At 41.1% G+C, this 18,898-nt stretch overlaps 1 long non-coding RNA gene across 7 annotated transcripts in view; it reads right to left on the reverse strand.

The window, feature by feature from the left end:
* The window catches only part of LOC130708614 (uncharacterized), a 56,000-nt gene that overhangs the window by 27,700 nt on the left and 9,402 nt on the right, over positions 1-18,898 (reverse strand). For all 7 annotated transcript variants that reach the window (XR_009008895.1, XR_009008891.1, XR_009008893.1 and 4 more), the window contains exons 3-5: positions 11,900-11,967; positions 8,234-8,366; positions 7,825-7,940 (exon numbers count right to left, since the gene is read on the reverse strand). This is a non-coding gene — a long non-coding RNA (uncharacterized LOC130708614). The remainder of the gene's footprint in view (positions 1-7,824; positions 7,941-8,233; positions 8,367-11,899; positions 11,968-18,898) is intronic.

The following is an 18,898-nucleotide window of genomic DNA, read 5'->3' on the forward strand; positions in this document are numbered from 1 at the left end:
CAAGAATTATTTGGGTTGAATATGCCGTGCCCTCCAGTGTCTGCCTTTGCAGAGCATTGGCCAGGCTTTCTGTCCTCCTAGGCTGCCCTTGTCACCCTGCGGTAGCCCGCACCTGGGACCCTGGCCCAGGGTCCACACCCTTCTGGGCCGTCCCAACCACCTGGCATGGCCTCGAAGCCTCAGGGTTTGGTCTGCCAAAGGACTCTGAGCTGGAGCTCACCTATAAAACCCACACACCTGGCCCCTAACAAGCAGTGCGGACAGGTCAGAGGTATTTATGAAACACTGCAGCTGCACAATGTGAAGCTCTGGAAGCGAGAGCTGATTCTGCACTGACAGAATTATTTATAAATTGAGGGCGTATAGAGTCGCAGTTCTTAGATTTTAAAAAGCAAAGTGACTTTGGGGTAATATGTCAAATCCTGCTGCAGCCAGAGTTCTGTAACTTCCTTTCCACTAAGAACGGAAACAAGTATATACTGAGCCAATGTCTCGGGTGAGCTCTGTGCCTAGGGATCCACGGTAGACAGCAAGGAGGCCACAGGCCACCGGTCCTGGTGAGACACACGTCATCACGGCCACCAGGCCCAACCACGCTAACCACGCTAACACAGGGACAATACTATATCCTTTGGGGGCACTGGTGCTTTTAACGCGTGCAGTTTTGACCACACCACCACCCCTGGAGTGATTTGTAATTCTGCAGGGAATAAATGCGAATGGCATTTGCTGGCAGTGGGTGTGCGGGATTCACTCAGCATCCGTGTCACTCAGCATCGTGGTTCTCCACCTCACCGTCCACCCCGCACTCCACGCTCACGCAACAACGCTCGTGAAAGCACCACAATCACAGCCAAAATATAAAAATGATGATGACGACTGAAGATGAGACTTAATATTCATTTTTAACAAATAGCTCCAATACCTGTGCCTTTGGTCCTCTCCTTCCACCACCCGCCACGACTCTCCCTGATGGGTAGGTACTATCATCACTATCCCGTCTTACAGACAAGGAAACAGGGACACAGGGAGCTTAGGTAACGTGCCAACATCATAGGCAGCCTGGATCCACATCCGCATTGCCAATGAGATTTCACATTCTCTAAATGTGATGTTTCCTTTGTGTCAGGAAGAGCCAGTTGGACTTTTTTTTTTTTTTTAAGATTTTTAGAAATTTCATGTAATGTCTGAAACATTTATATTAACATATTTCCATATGGACTTCTTTTTTTTTTTTCCTTTAGAACTAGTTTATTATCATAATACTCTGTGAATTGTGTAAATCTTAAATGGCCAACCTGCTCTCAGTCGTTCATGCAATTAAAGGCTGGGGAGTACAAGCCAAATAGCCTAATAAAAGATAATTCACCTGTCAGGTCCTTCACTTAAAATATTTTAGAGGTTGGGTCATCTCCAGATGAAAGAACAGGTTTCTAAATCAGCTATTAGGAATTACGAACAGTTAATTTCTCATACATGCACATTACATCAGAGGAAAGAGGTTCCCAAGCTAGCCCGTGGTTTTATAACCTCTGGAATTGGACCAACAAAACTCTCATTTCCCCTCTCCCAATATTCCCAAGATTCTGTGGACCAAGGGGTTCTGGGTCTCCTTGATAGAAAGCAGAAAGGTATCCCCAAACCCCATGCCCCCAACCCCGCTGTGGGCCCAGGGGTGAGAAGGGGAAGCTCTGAGCCCCAGGAGGGCAGGGACCTTGCAGGAGCCCAGCGCCTGGAGTCGGGGCTGAGGTTCACAGCAGAGGCAGGCAGAGAGACGCTGAATGAAGGAGGAAGACACAGTCGGTTCAGCCTTTGATACTCTCCTTCCACCACCCACCACGACACTCTCCGCTCCCTCATTTTTGCTCTGGGGATGGGGGATCTCCTGGCTCTGAGCTGTGGCCTCGAGGTTGGACTGAGGGGAGGGAGCAGGGCTTGGGCAAAGAAATGATGCTCCTGGGTGGAAACCGGATCACAGGGAGTCCATGTCTAAGAGCAAGGTCCAGACTCTTCCCAGACTGGGCATCTGCAGGTCGAATCACTCGGGGCCAATATGCTGTTAAGCCCCATCAGTGTTGATACCCGATATGTCGCTGCTGAATTCATCAGGCATAAAATGACCAAAACAATTTTTTAAACACCCTAACCAAATCATATATGTCCTCACTGCCATGTATGAATGACATTTGGTTGGTGGCAGAGTTCCAAGACCAAGTTCTCAGGGGAGACAAGCTTGCAGATGTTCAGAGTCAGGCACCCTGTCTCTGGGAAAGGATTTCCCTCCCCTTCCCCAGGCAGCTAAGGAAAGCTCTGGGCCCACCAAGCTGTCTTCTTTCCCCTCTCCCCATCCCACTCCACAAGGAAAGGACCCAGGTCAAAATATTCCTTCAATGTGGATGCCATTTGTAGCATTTACATGCTTGACTCCTGGAAATAACTATTTTCACTTCCCCAAATCTCCGCATCTCCACATTTCGGCTTTTGCACAACTTCCCACCCCGCCTAGAGCACTCTTCCCTCTTCATGTCACCTGCCGAGCTTGCCCTTCAGGGATCTCTTAATTGTGGCTCCCACTGGAAAGGCTTCCCCAGCTCCCAAGACCAGATTTGATGTCCCTCCTATGTGTCTCCAATCCTCTGTCCTTCTCTAACATAGCTCCTGTCACTTTGTGTTGTTGGCCATTGCTAGTTACTCACTGTTTGGTCTCCCATCCAAACTGTACACTCAGTGGGGCTAAGACCTTGTCTGATTAAACCACTCAGGTATCCCCAGTGTCTAGGACAGTTCTTGTCACATAATGGGTTCTTAGTGAATGAATGATGAAGACTGACAATGACACAGTGATGAGACCATGAAATGCTTCTACGATTACTTAGCAACATCACAGGCTGCAGAATCCTATGCCACACATGACCCACTGCTCACAATTCCTGCCAGGATCACACCTGAGAAAAGCAAGGTGATGGAGATGTAAGGGAAGTCCCAGAATTGCTCTTGAAAGAACCCAGACTAAGACAAACAGTAAATTCAGGAAGGTGGACGTTGACAGGAGAGGGAAGACATGGGAGAGAGTAAAAGACAAAACTGCACATGCTTGAGATGTGGTAATGAACTCTTGGAAAGAGTGGTGGATATTTCCTCTGGTTATTTTTCTGAAGAAGCAGATATTCATGAAAAGGAAATGACAAATACCTTTCCATCTTCCAGGACAGAATAGGCAATGATTGCAAACAGATTTTTTAAGTACATAACAATTTGTAAGAAGTATTTAGCACAAATTAAGACAAACTCCAAAAAGGACTAGAAGAGCCAAATAAGGCTATGAAGGAAGGAGAGAGGGTCAGGTGGGCTAAATCCACTCTAGCCCAAGAACTGTGGGAAGGGTGAATTTGGTTATAGAAAAGAATTGATTGCCATAGCAGGGTTTTTTTGTAAAGATAACAATAACAATGAAAAAAACAGCCAACATTGACTTAAGTTCTACTCTATGCAGAAGGAAATAGGGCTTTATGTAGACTGTCTTATCTAATCGCTTCCCTAGAGCTTTATGTAGACTATCTTATCTAATCGCTTCCCTGCCATCAGTTCTGTTATTTTTATCCTTACTTTACAGATAGTGAGACACAGTGAGTTTGAATAAATTAGCCACACATGGTCACACAACTAAAAGTGATAGATGGGAAGATATAGCTCACCCTATCTATCTATCTATCTATTTACCTATCTATCCATCCATCCATCATTTAAATATGTATATCTATCTATTTACCTATCTCTATAAATACTTATATTTTATCCATACAAGGAGATCTGGTGAGCTTTAATTGCAAAACAACTTGAGAGAAAATATAATTATAAGAAGTCCAGGACCTGCACAGCAGGGGGAAAGGCAGCACAGCCTGAGGGAGGCCTCGGAGTGTGGCGTTCCAGAGTCTGGACAGTCGGTAAAAGAAGCCTACCCATCCTTCCTCAAGAAACTATACCAAACTGAATTCGAATTTCCTCATCTTAATTCCAACTATCCAAAATGATAATCTCACTTGTCCAGTTTAAGTCAGGTGTCAATACCAGGCTTACTCAATCACGCCTGACAGAAGACCATCAAGAAGGAGGATTTTTCTTGTCACTTAAGAGCACAATTTGAGGACCATGGATGAAGAATGTGGGAATAATGGGAAGCTATCTAAACTGGCCAAATTGGGAAAATCAACCCTAGCTTTCAGTTCAGTATTAGACACCACAACTGCAAGACCCTCATCTCTATCTGTTTTTAAGATCCTTGAGTTCATTGATTGAGATAAAAATATGATTTCATTTTCATTTGTCTTAAACTTAGCTTTTGTTTGAAACTGACTTTACCAACTCAACTTCTGTGCTTACCTGAAATGTCTGTGATTTGCAACTTAGTTTCACATAATCAACAATAAAGCAAAATTGCTTAGATTAAGATACAATTTTTGAAAAATTATTAGTCGACTGGCTGTATTTTTTCCATGATTGTTCTCCCATTTGGTACTGTATTACATTTCTCTTTAAAATTCTCATGTCAAAATTCTCATGCTTAAAATAAAGTAATAGGTAAAAATAACCATAAATAAAGTGATCATCCATTTTCAGAGATATACCAATGCAAAAAAAAAAAAAAAAAAGAACTCCAGAAAGAGAAACTGAGGTCAGAAGCAATGCCCGGGCTGTGTTGCCCAGGCAGATGGGCAACATTGTCAATAGGCAGGTATAGCTCTTATCTTGAGAGAATGGGGTCATATTTATTGGCAGGTTTACCTTCCTGTCATCCTTATCCTGATGATAAGCAATTTCTGATTTAAAAAACACTGCTGATAGCAGGGATGGCCAATTTATCTATTGTCTTGACCAAAACAGCCCATATTCCCTGACATAGTTGTCTCTCTAGCTTAGCATATTTAGGAAAGAGGCTTATGATAAAATAGGAAGGAGTTTGCCCTAAGGACCATGGAATAGGTTTTGCAGGCTGTAAACTGCACAGTCCCCAGGGAGTGCTACTCACAGTGGAAACTCTCTTAATGGAGCCCCTGGAGTTGTGTAGTGTACAACCTGTGTAACTGTACATGGCAGACCCACCTGCTCCCACCAATGACACCAACCATATGAACTGAATAACAAATGGCACTATTGAAGACTTCTCATTTCTCACTGTTTGAGGCACATTTGCAGACAGAATATTAAGATTATAGTTAGACACAAGCTCTGAAAAGAAGCATCGACATAAAGGAGGGGGAAAAAAAAAAAAGCAAGAGCTGTCTCTGAGTTTGCATCACCTTGAGTGTTCACAGCCTCCTGTCGCCTTTCTAGGAAGTGCCCCCATTTGTCGCTGGGGTTTTACAGCCAACTGGGGAACTAGTTGAAAAATCCTGGATAGAAATAGAGACTCAACAAGAAGTGAAACCAAGCTCCATCGAAGAATGAAACCATAACCGATCACATGAGATGCCCATGTCATCACCTGGCCCATGAACAGGAGAGCAGATATATTGATGATCTGGTCCAGCCGCCAGACAGCTGCATTCATCCCTGTAAGTGAGAGGACGGAAACACTACAACTCAGTGCATGAGTCTCTCCTCCTGGTGAATTTAATGTCATGTATTTGCTAGATTTGCGAGCTCACACTGGGTGAATGGCAGTGAAAACAGGAAAGATCCCTTTTAGTCTGACTATAGATTAATCATAGGATTTTCAACCTGGAAAAGACCTTTGAGATCAGTTCTGTTGGAACTTGAACAATTAACCAATGAGTAAACTGAGGGCTAGAGAGATTAGGTAACTTGGAGTTATTCCAACTCCTGTCTCAGCACTCTTTCTATCACATCCCACTGTCCGAACAACAACAGTATTAATAGCCATTATTATGACTAACACGTTGACAGGGAAGAGAGGGAAAAAACAGAGAACGAAGGATAGAAATAGTTGAATAGTCTTTGCCACACGCATAGTTCTAAGCCTTCTACACATATTCATCTCACTCAATCCTCGCAACAACTGTAAGGGGTCCGTAGTATCTCCCTTTTACAAGTTAAGAAACTGAGACATAAAGAAGTGAAATTATTTAAGGTCACAGAGAAGGTAAATGGTGGAGCTGATATTCAAACCCTGGCAGTCTGACCCTAAAGTTTATTCTCTTAACTATTCCACCATCATTAAAGAACATATTTACAAGATGATTTTTAAAATTAGAATAAACCTCAAATCTGAATCTGTGCTTTACTTTAGATTTCTTTAAAATTAATTAACAGCAAGCAGGAAGATTTTCTTTTACCCAGAGACAGGACACTTTCAACACCATGTCACCCGGCTTGTACCCACATAGCTGTTTTATTTTGGGTGTTGTTATTTAAGCCACAGTATATCCAAATAAGTGTAGTTTAGAAGAAAACATGATTATAAGGGGCTTCTACACTTTGTATGGAGTATATTTTAATAGACTCCTCTGTAATAGCTTCCTTTATCTTGGCTATCAACTCTCATGAACGTTTTCTAGCCAAGAGTACCAACTGCACAAATATAGGGTAAGACAAGATCTTCTGCTTTAGGTTGGCAATTTGAATATCTCACAATGAAAATGATCCAAGTTTTATAAATGGAAGAAAAAATAAAAAGATGCCAGATTCTTCCATTTAGCTCCATTATTGAAAAAAAAGATTCTACTTCTCACTATTAGTGATTAGGTGATAATCAAGTCACACTTGGGGATGAATTTTCTGGGGAAAGTAGAAGCTTACCATGGACGAAAATTAAGAAATCTTTTAATTCACTAATTTTTCAAATCTAAAATGACCAAAGAACCTCTGTAATATATTCAGAGGGGTTTCTCTCCCGAAAGTATGGTCTATATATCCTTTTGATAATAACGATCTCATCCATTTCTTACGTGCTTCCCATGTCCAGACATAGTGCTAAGTGCTTTACAAATCCTGTATCATCTCACAGAATCCTTCCCAAAAGTGAGCTGGCGGCAAGGTGGGGGGTTGTCATAATTTCTCTCATTCTACAGTTGAGGAAAGTAAAGTCTAGAGAAGTTAAGTAACTTGCAGCTGGTAAGAGCCATAGCTGGTTTTAGCTGCATTCAAATGCAGGTCTCTTTGACTCCAAATACCTTCCATTAAAGGCTACTTTCCTGCCTTTCTCGGAGCGCCAACTGTCTCATCAACTCTGTTCACTAAACCAGTCCTACTTCTCAGCAGATTAGAGAACCTGTGATGCCCTGTTATAGCCACAGCTCACCAGCCAGCTGGCCTCTGTTGCCACCTGTGAGGCTTACAATCCAGTCCTTCTGAATGCTGATGGTCAGTGCTGTGCTGGCCAGGTTTGCCAAGGCTGCCAAGGTGATCACAGCTGTGAAGCAGACCACCTATGGAAGGAGGGTAAACGGAGTTTGGAACCCAGGGATAGACTTTCTCAGCCCATTGTAATACATACAGTTACTTATCTGACAGCTTGAAGAACATCTAAATGAACCCAAAGACTTTTGAGAGAAAGAGGTTCAATGCAGGTTTGAAGCCAAATGTTGTTGTATTTATTCTCAGCGTTTTCTTCTTCCCACCCCAGTAGCACCAGATCCGGTGCTAATTTGTACCTTGCAGACAGAGACTCTGCTGTTCTATTGCCTTCATGACTGTGAGATTTAGACTCTGATTAACAAATTAGGGGTGAGGAGAACACTGGTTAAAGATTAGCCCGATCCCAAATCAGTGAGCAGGGCCATCCAGAGATGACTCACTGAAGGGCATTCTGGTCTTGCCTGTGACATTCACTCTCACAGCACAGGGGGGGAGATGGCAGACACTCACAGTGAACCAGCCTTGCCATACTTGCTCCAGCTCCCTTCTGTATGAGAACACAAGCATCAGGACCGCACAGCAGGTGGTGATAGAGGCATTCTGAGTGAAGAGCAAGACATGACCAACTGCAAAGGGAAACAATATTTACTCTTGGTTTTAAGAGACAGGTTACTATTACAAAATTGTTTAATGCAGAGTCACTGCAGTTGACCAAACCCCTGTGCCACCCAGGGTTATCATTCCCATCAGTAATCACAGGCTGAGTAGGAAGCAAAGAGCAGGCTTGTGCGCTCACTAAAGGCAAAGCCTTTACAACCAAAAGAAGAAGGAAAAAAAACGGTTTTGCAAGCAAATGAAAACATGCTTTGAGAGTAAGACGATATGAAAAGCAGGATATTAGATAAATCAAAGCACTTACATTTTTTACTGACATATCACACTCTTCTTTAATTTGTGACTGAAGTTATCAATATGGCCTAAGGACCAACAGTCCAGATTTTAAATAAGTTAGCTTTTTCAGTGCTGTGCTTTCAGAGAATGCCTTGCCAAACCTAGGTGAAATGAAAACAATCAGGCTGACTGGTAATCAAAAGACTTGGAAAAACTTAAGAAATCCTATATTCTTCCTGGGTAAAGGAAGGTTAAAGAGATATTAGAGGGAAAAGCTAAAAATAGATTGACATTTGAACAAATAAGTCTCCAGATAGTAATTCCCAGTTTAGACAGATTACTTGGTATAAAAGTTATCTTTTACATATAGAAATTGTCTTTAATAGAAATTACATGAGTGTATTATACATAGGTAATACCAGAGTATTAAAATGAAACATGTTTTTAGGAATTTAATATTAAAAATCTGTGATGGATAAATATCTAAAAACTACAATAAAATATTTTAAATATAGTACCAGAGAATGACAGAAAGCTGGATACCGCTTTTTCTAGTTTTTAAAACTTATGCCCTGTTGTTATTAAGTTCATATCTGTATTTTATTTCACTAAGTAAACCAAAAAAGCTAGCGAGGTCATAATTTACCATATCATTATATATGTATTACTTTTTATTCTTGGTTTCCTGTTGATCCAATCACCAATTAATACCCTGAATATTAATACAGATCCAGCCACCACTAAGCCAAACACTGCTGTTAGTAGAAGATTGTATCCATATAATTTTATCAGGACCACAGATATGGCAAAGTGCCACATTCAGTCTCCCTGCAAGGCAGTAGAAGCAAAGCATGTTTTAATCATTGACCTAAAAGATGGAACAAAGTTAAAATCCAGAAAGATGCATTTCTCTCAAATGACATGTAATATGCAGGATTTAAAACCAGAATGTCCAAAGTTACACTTTTATGTAGTACAACATTTTTAATGCAATACAGTTATACTTTAAAAAACTGAACAGAATATTATTTTAAAATCTTAAAACACCAAAAAGTCAAGAAGCCCAGGAGAGAATGTCAGATGAACACCTGGAGAACATGAGAAGCCCAAGAATTAAGCCTAGGTTACCCTGAGGTATCTGCTGATTCAGAAGAAACAATTGTGAAACAGAACTGCAGTTTTAGCAGCCTCAGAAAGTCAGATGATGGAAGTCTATGCTCAACAAAGACAAAGATAAAAATAGTTCTTACTTTAAGCTGAGCTATAACTCCACCCTTAGGGTAAGTTCGAGTAAACTACAAGTAAACTAACCATTGCCTGGACTTGTAGTCCAGCTTTACCTCATCTGATGGTCCAGAAAACCTCAAGCCTTGAGCTTGGATTAAACTGGTTCCAAATGGCTAGTGTCCACTATGCATCTGGGAGAAGCATTAAAATCCTCTCTAAAAGAAGATACTATCATATTAGGCTTCAAAATACTTCTACAATAATTTTATTTTTATTTATTTATTTTTTGGTATGTTTAATATTTATTATAATAATTTTAAAACACAATGCCCAGCACACAGTCAAAGATAACCAGTCATATAAGGTAATGAAACACTATGAGCAAAATCTACAATAAATAACATACAATAGAAACAGACCTATTGAGACTTCAGATATTTAAATTATCAGACACAGGCTGTAAAATAATAATGCTTACTCTATTTAAAGAAATAGATGCCAATTCTGACAATCTGAGCAGGGAATTGGAAACTATAAAAAATGACGTAGTCAGTTTGAAAAAGAACTAAAGAGAAATTCTAGGACTGAAAAACATAGCAATAGAAATTAAAATTTAAAATTCAATTGACGGTTCAATAGGAGGTTATAATTAAAGAAAAATTAGCTAACTGTAGATATGTATGAAGAAAAACCCACAATAAAACACAGAAAGACAAACTGAGGGAAACATGGTAGGAACAAAAAAGAAAAAGGAGAAGAAGAAACATATAAGAGGCCAGACAAATAGAAAACACAAAATAACATGGTAGATTTAGCGTAAATATATCATAAGCTACCAATAAGTATAAATAAACTAAATGTTCAAATTAGAGGATAAAGAGTGACAAATTGGATTCAAAAATACAGCTAGATGCTATTTACAAGAGACACATTAAAACAAAAGAATAAGAAAGACTGAAGAAAAGGACAGGTAATGATATACTATGCAAACACTAACCAAAAAGAATCCATGTCACTGAATTGATACCAAAGTAGGATTTAAGGCAAAAAAAGATTACCGGAAATAAAGAGAATCATTTCATAATGATAAAAGCTTAATTAATCAGGAAGATATAAAAATTCCAATTTTCTATGTACCTAATAACAAGGGCTCAAAATATATGACTCAAAAATCTGTAGAGTTAAAAGAAGAAATAGATAATCATTGTGGGAGATTTTAACTCACCATCTCCCTCCTGGTAATTGATAGAATAAACAAAAAATATAAATATATAGTAAGAATATACACTTATATATATATTATATATGTGTGTGTTCTACATAAAGTTTACATAAAAACAGTGTACTTGGCAACTTCAGAATACACATGCTTTTTAAGCACATGAAACATTTGTACAAATCAACAAAATGACCAGATAATGGATCTTAGAGCAAATCTTATTTTCAAAATACTGAACCATACAGAGAATGTTCTCTGACCTCAAGGCAATTAAGCTAAAATCGATAAGAAAGAAAATCAGAAATTCCTCATATGTTTGTAAATTAAGGAATTCATTTCTAAATAATCCATAGGTCAAGCTGGCAATCAGAAAGGACATTATAAAATATTTCAAACAGAGTATATCAACTTGTCAGATGCTACTGATATACTGTTCAAAGAGAAATTTATAGTTTGAAATGCATATATTAGAAAAGAAAGGCTGAGTTTAATGAGCTAAGTATCTATATTAAAAAGTTAGAAAAGGAACAGCAAATTAAACCCAAAGAAAATAGAAGAAAAGCAATAATAAAGGTAAGAGAAGAAATCAATGAACTAGGAAAATGAACATACAATAGAAAAGCTTAATAAAGCCAAAATCTGGCTCTTTGGAAAAACTAATAAAATAAACTGTGGTTTATTACGCAATGAAATACTACACAGCAATAAAAAGTAGCGACTCAGGGCTGTTTGCAAAAACATGGGATTACATACATAATGTTGAGCAAAAGAAGCAAGATAAAATAGAATATATATGGTAGAACTTCATTTATGGAAAGTTCAAACTAAACTTGAAATCAACTCAACTATATCATTTAGGGATGCCTACACCAGTGGTGAAACTATAAAGAAAAGCAAGGAAGTGAAGGCCAGAAAAGTGGGGCTCCTGGCTACTTCCATTTGTGAGGAAGGGGTATAATTGAGAAGGAGCCTATGAGGGACTTCTTGGGTGCTGGCTACATCCTAGCTTTTGACTTGAGTGGTGGTTTCATGTATTCACTTTATAAGTATTTGTTATAATCGTTCCATATATATATGGATATATATACATTATGCACTTTCCTCTATTTGTGCTAGAGTTTGTAATTCAAAACATTTTTAACAAAAATATACACACATTTTGCATCAGTTATTTCGAAACATTCTAATTGTCTATTACAGTTCTCTTAACCATTCAAAATATATTAATTTCATTTTGATTCATCTTACCCATATCGATAAGGCACAGCTTACATAAATCAAAAACCTTGGACTGATGAGGTAGGTCAAAGTTGCTCCTAAAACACATATTTACAAATGATAAACATTATGAAATAGTAAAAAAAAAAAAAAAATTATATATATATATATATATATATATATATATATATATATATTTCTTTAAAGCAAATTTTGCCCGTTAACTCAGAGAAAGTGAAATCCTGTTTGGCATGAGTTTGCTTTCAGACACTAGCCTGGTGCGAAATAAAAACACAGGCAACAGAAAAGCACATGGTTTTGTTCAACAAGTGAGAGGATTCTCAGGGCTTCTGCTTTGTTTTCCTTTGATTTATTTGCCACTGAGTGACCACTAGGGAAATATTTAACCATACCCCTTTTCTCACGTCTAGAGATGGAGTCAGAGAAGTAAGCAAGCCATTGCACTGCGATATGTGCCTTAAAGGAAGTAGCCCAGAGTGTGATGAAGAACATAGAAATGGCAGCCACTCAACCTGGGAAGGCAGAACAGGGACTTCAAGGGGACGTTACCCCTCAGCAAAATCTGAGGGCCAAGAGGCAGTCACTAGGAAGGAGGTTTGAGGGTGGAGCTAGCTTTCTAGGTCAGGAGAACCATGGGTTCGAAGGTCTGGAGAAAAGAGAAAGCCAACTGCAAACAAGAAAATCCAGAGGCTGGCGTCTAAAGTACCAAGTCAGAGAGAGTAGGAAGTGGGGAGGATGAAGCAAGTCCAGGGGAGATCCCTTCTTTCCAGAAAGAACAGGAAAGAGAGGCGGATCATTAAAGCCACTGGGCTCCTCTGTGGATGCCAAGCTGCAGGGGCCTCATCTCTGCCGGGGCCTTTCAAACACACCCACTACACCTGCTGAGCTGTGGGTCTGTCTCAGCTCTTCACCCAGGAACCCTCTCCTGCTTCCCTCCTGCCCATCTTGACCATCATTCTTTATTCTCACCTTTCTGACACCCTCACCAAAATAGCACCTGATCCCCATCTGTGCCAGCCACTGACGTCCCAGTTTTCCTGGTCTCTCGCTGCAACCTCCAGTGTGTCTTCCTCATTTTAGAGGGCCCTGTTAAAGCCCTTTTCATCAGCTCCCACCACCCTCCACCTAGCTGCATTGCTATATCTTCTATACAGGCTACCACCAATTTAAACATCCCTCCTCCAGAATAGCCCTGATATAGTAACAAGAATTCCTTCCTTCCTTCCTTCTCTTCCTCCCTCCCTCTGTTCCACCCCTCCTTCCTGCCAGCGCTCTTTTATGTATTCATGCATTCAAAACTTAATGAGCATCTACTATCTTTCAGGTATTCTGCCAGGCACTAGGGATAAAGTGGTAAAAAAAAGGTAGGGTTCTCACTCTTCTGTTATCCAGGGATAACAAACAACAGACAATGACTTATAACCTAGTGTGATGAGTTTCCTGTTAGACGGGGGTGGGTATCACCCAGTCACTCCACAAGCCAGTCATGGAGGAACTATGGCAGGTCACTTAGGAGGCTTTCTGGAACCCAAAGGGCAACAGAAGGCCCTGAGGAAGGCTGTCAAAGTTGGACATACCATCCCCTGACACAGGAGCACCACCCAGCCACCCAGCTCAGTGCTGGAAGACTAGTGCCTTGGGTCCTTCACATGTGTAGATATCACCAACCCTGTGGCCTTTCCCCAGGTGCACCTCCACTCTTCACCACCTCAGCAATGCCTGAGGCATCAGCACTTTGCTATCCACATCACAGCCCAACAATGGACAAATCTTCCAGCGACAGTTACTGCACTGAAGAGCAGGGTCTTTGGCTGGTAGCACAGTCTGCTCTAGGCCGGCCCTACTGGCCCCCAGCTACTAGCAAGAACTTGTTGGGAGCTGGCCCCTCACATCAGGAATTCTCTGGATTGTTATTCGATCTTCCATCTGGCCCAGCGAGAGGAGAGGTTCTGGCCCGGGGTACATTACTAGCCATTGGCTGATCTCACTTCAGATGGGTATCACTAACCATAAGCGGGGCCTTAGGCTGCCCACCCTCACACTGTGTTTTTCTCGTCCATTTACTTTCCTACTTTCCTGATTTCTCTTCTCTCTTGGAACATTTCCCACCCTCACTCTGAGCTGAGAGCCTGTTTGCTAAGCCACTGAAGATATAAAAGCAGTGGAAGAGGACTTCCTTCGCTTACCACCATTACACCTTCCCACCTGCCCACACCTGTGGCTCCACCTTTACCTGCTGTTTCCATGGGCGCCCAGCAAAGCCGCTCCTCACCACACCTCTCTCTCCCATCCTCCAAGATGTGGATCCTTTTTTTTTTTTTTTAAGTGATGTGTTCTTACTGTATTTTAGTTAAATCAAAAAGAAATGTTTCAGACTTCCCCGGCGGCACAGTGGTTAAGAATCTGCCTGCCAATTTAGGGGACATGGGTTCAATCCCTGGTCCGGGAAGATCCCATATGCCGCGGGAGCAGCTAAGCCTGTGCGCCACAACTACTAAGCCTGCACTCTGCAGCCCGTGAGTCACAACTACTGAGCCCGCATGCTGCAACTACTGAAGCCTGTGCACTTAGAGCTCCACAACAAGAGAAGCCACCGAAGTGAGAAGCCCATGCACCACAACCAAGAGTAGCCCCTGCTCGCCGCAACTAGAGAAAGCCCACGCACAGCAACGAAGACCCAGTGCAGCCAAAAATAAATAAATAACGCAAAAAAAAGAGAAATGTTTCATATAAAACACTGGGGAGAATCACTCAAAATATTTATCCTAAGCGTTAAATCTAAGTTTGGAGGTAGAATAGTCACGTGGCTTCTATCAGCAATGGGATGTCTCCCAGGGGTCACCGCAAGGAGACAGGCAAGCCATAGGCTACAGTGCAGCCCCAATAAGATACCTGAGTCAGGGACCCTGGGTGGGGGTATGGGGTTGGTGCTGGTTGACATAGTAGAGAAAAGGGGGCTCTTGGGCCTGCTCCAAGCCAGCCCTGCCACAGAGCCCTGGTGTAGCAGTCAGTGTCACAGTCAGCCACATCCAGAAGGTACCCAGAAACAGGGAACAGCCAGCCATGATATACCTGAGCACAACGCCAGCCATCAACACCAAATGCTAAACCATCAGACAAATGTGCCATTGTGGTCTTGAGGGACATCCGGACACGCAAAGACCTTCTGGCCCAGGCCAGGCAAGGCTATGTCTGCCTCCCAAGGACACATGACTACGGTTCCCAGTGATGGTTAGGTGGCTATTATTGGTCTGGGAATTCATTTTAATCCATCTACAATGAGTGTGCAGCATTCTTTCTAAAAGAAAGCCTACTTTTGGGCCAAGGGCTAGGGAAGGGGACAGGAGGGAACTCTAGTTAGGACTATTACTTGCTATGATCAGGACTTCCATTTAAACAGCCCAGATGTCGAGATTATCTTATATTGGCCTCACACAGGTTGGGGAGAAAGTAGAAGTTAGAACAATTGCTGAAAGCTTCTGGTTTTCTCTTTGTTAAGTCTGATGACTCAGACTGAATTGGGGCTTTTTGCAATAGGCAAGCACATCCTTCTTACACAAATGAGAGAACATGTAACTCACCTATCACAAAGCCTTGCAAAGAGAGGGCACTAGATCAACTGTGGCTAAAAATAGGATAAGCGGTAGTATATATTCTCTCCTGCTGCCTAATGTCCATCACAATGAGAACAATCTTTAAAAGTAAACTGTAGAGATTGCCAACAAACACATGAAAGAATGCTCAACATCATTAATCATTAGAGAAATGCAAACCAAAACTACAATGAGATATCATCTCACACCGGTCAGAATGGCCATCATCAAAAAATCTAGAAACAATAAATGCTGGGGAGGGTGTGGAGAAAAGGGAACACTCTTGCACTGTTGGTGGGAATGTAAATTGATACAGCCACTATGGAGAACAGTATGGAGGTTCCTTAAAAAACTAAAAATAGAACTACCATACGACCCAGCAATCCCACTACTGGGCATATACCCTGAGAAAACCATAGGTCAAAAAGAGTCATGTACCAAAATGTTCATTGCAGCTCTATTTTAATAGCCAGGACATGGAAGCAACCTAAGTGTGCATAATCGGATGAATGGATAAAGAAGATGTGGCACATATATACAATGGAATATTACTCAGCCATAAAAAGAAACGAAATTGAGTTATTTGTAGTGAGGTGGATGGACCTAGAGTCTGTCATACAGAGTGAAGTAAGTCAGAAAGAGAAAAACAAATACAGTATGCTAACACATATATATAGAATCTAAGGGAAAAAAAAAAAAAAAGGTCATGAAGAACCTAGTGGCAAGAGGGGAATAAAGACACAGACCTACTAGAGAATGGACTTGAGGATATGGGGAGGGGGAAGGGTAAGCTGTGACAAAGTGAGAGAGTGGCATGGACATATATACACAACCAAACGTAAAATAGATAGCTAGTGGGAAGCAGCCGCATAGCACAGGGAGATCAGCTCTGTGCTTTGTGACCACCTAGAGGGGTGGGATAGGGAGGGTGAGAGGGAGGGAGATGCAAGAGGGAAGAGATATGGGAACATAGGTATATGTATAACTGATTTACTTTGTTATAAAGCAGAAACTAACACACCATTGTAAAGCAATTATACTCCAATAAAGATGTTAAAAAAAAAAAGAGTAAACTGTATATTGTAATGTATTATAAAACTTGAAAGTGAAACAAAAGATAGATTTCAAGGATGGTTAGAGTTTCTATTTCACTGGACTAAAGAGACCCTGTCCAGGAAGACAAGAAACCTAAAGTCTCTTTTGGGCACCACTTACTTTCCTGTTAAACAGCAACAGGATACAGTGAAGAATGAATTTTAGTTCTACTTTCATTTAAAATCATTTCTGTTACCTAGTAAAGCAGAACCATATCCTCTCTAGAGAAGAAGAGTATATGTTTAACAAATGGAAAGTAGCTGCCATTTTCCCTTTTTCTTGTTAACAGAAAGTCAATCTTGCTCTGGGAGACAGTGCATCACTAGCCCTAGGGGATGAATCACAGCTGATGTTAAGTCACTTATTGTGATGGCATTTCCCAGACCCCCTGTAGCTAGGATTGGCCTCTGACTGTTTTAGCCACTGAGGTGGAAGGGGAAGTCTCCTGGGGGCTTCTGGGAAAGATTTTGCTTTCTTTTTCTTTTTTTGCCAACATCTATCATTATTATTATTTTTAATTATACACATACTAACAGGTGTGAGATGATATCTCATTGTGGGTTTTTTTTTTTGAAATATAGTTGATTTACAATATTTCAGGTATACAGCAAAGTGATTCAGCTACATATACATATATGTATGTATATGTATATATATATATATTCTTTTTCAGATTCTTTTCCATTATAGCTTATTATAAGACACTGAATATAGTTCCCTGTGCTATTCAGTAGGTCCTTGCTGTTTATCTACCTTCTATTTAGTAGTGTGTATCTGTTTATCTCAAATTCCAAATTTATCCCTCCCCCCAACCCCAAGATTTTGCTTTCTGATAAAAGAAGCAAGTGCAAGAGGAGAGCTTGCTTTTGCTCTTCCCCACCCACCGCTTTGCCTTTGAACGTGGCTGTGATGCCTAGAGCTGCAGCAGCGGCCTCGCAATCATAAACTGACACTGTCAGAAGCCAGTGGGCTGAGGGCGACAAGGCAGATGGGAAGAACAGCTGGGGCCTTGAAGGCATCACTGAATTGCTGAAACGACCCTGGCTGGATAACTTGTGCACTTCTTGTTTAGTAAGTAATGAAGGTTCTTTGAGATTCAGACCTTGCCAGTTGAGTTTTCTTTTGCTTGCAGCCAGAAACATTTCCAACTGATACACAGACCTTTAATGACTGGTTCAATGACTGCCCATATACCCAGTATCAAAATTTCACTATTGGGCTTCCCTGGTGGTGCAGTGGTTGAGAGTCTGCCTGCCAATGCAGGGGACACGGGTTCGAGCCCTGGTCTGGGAAGATCCCACATGCCGCGGAGCAACTAGGCCTGTGAGCCACAACTACTGAGCCTGCGCGTCTGGAGCCTGTGCTCCGCAACAAGAGAGGCCGCGATAGTGAGAGGCCCACGCATCACGATGAAGAGTGGCCCCCGCTTGCCACAACTAGAGAAAGCCCTCGCACAGAAACGAAGACCCAACACAGCCAAAAATAATAAATAAATAATAAATAAATTTTTTAAAAAAATTTCACTATTGCTAATATTTACCATATTTGCTTTATCTCTGTGTGTATGTGTATTTTCAATATATGTTGAAATTAAGTTGTCAGTATCATAACTTACCCCTTCAGCACCTATCTCCTAAAAGTAAGCACCTTTCCCTTCATGACTACAATGCCATTCTCTCCTAAAAATATTACTAATTCTCTGATAGTATTTGAGAGCTAGTCCATATTCAGTTTCCTTTATTATCCCCCAAATATCTTTTTGTAGTTGGCGAAAACTTCCATTTAAATGGTACAAATGGGACTTGAAGTTTTGTTTTACTTTTTCTTCTTCTTTGAATCAAAAAGAAAGATTCGGGACTTCCCTGGTGGCGCAATGGTTAAGAATCCGCCTGCCAATGCAGGGGACACATGTTCAATCCCTGGTCCAGGAAGATAACACATGCCACAGAGCAACTAAGCCCCTGTGCCACAACTACTGAGCCCATGTGCCACAACTACTGAAGCCTGTGCACCTAGAGTCTGTGCTCCACAACAAGAGACAATGAGAAGCCCACGCACCGCAAGAAAGCACAGCCCCCACTCGTCTCAACTAGAGAAAGCCCACGTGCAGCAACGAAGACCCAACCCAGCCAAAAATAAATTAATTAATTATTTTTTAAAAAAGATTAATTTAAAATATATATATATAAAATAAATTTAAAAAAAGAAAAAAGAAAGATTCATCACCCCCTCCTCCTGCCACAACAGAGTTTCATTCTTCAGCCCATGATGGCTTCTGAGCTCAGGAGAGCCTGGCAAGACTTGAATAAAGCTTTGGAAT

Source organism: Balaenoptera acutorostrata, chromosome 7 (genome assembly GCF_949987535.1).
Source record: "Balaenoptera acutorostrata chromosome 7, mBalAcu1.1, whole genome shotgun sequence".
Lineage (NCBI taxonomy): Eukaryota > Metazoa > Chordata > Mammalia > Artiodactyla > Balaenopteridae > Balaenoptera > Balaenoptera acutorostrata.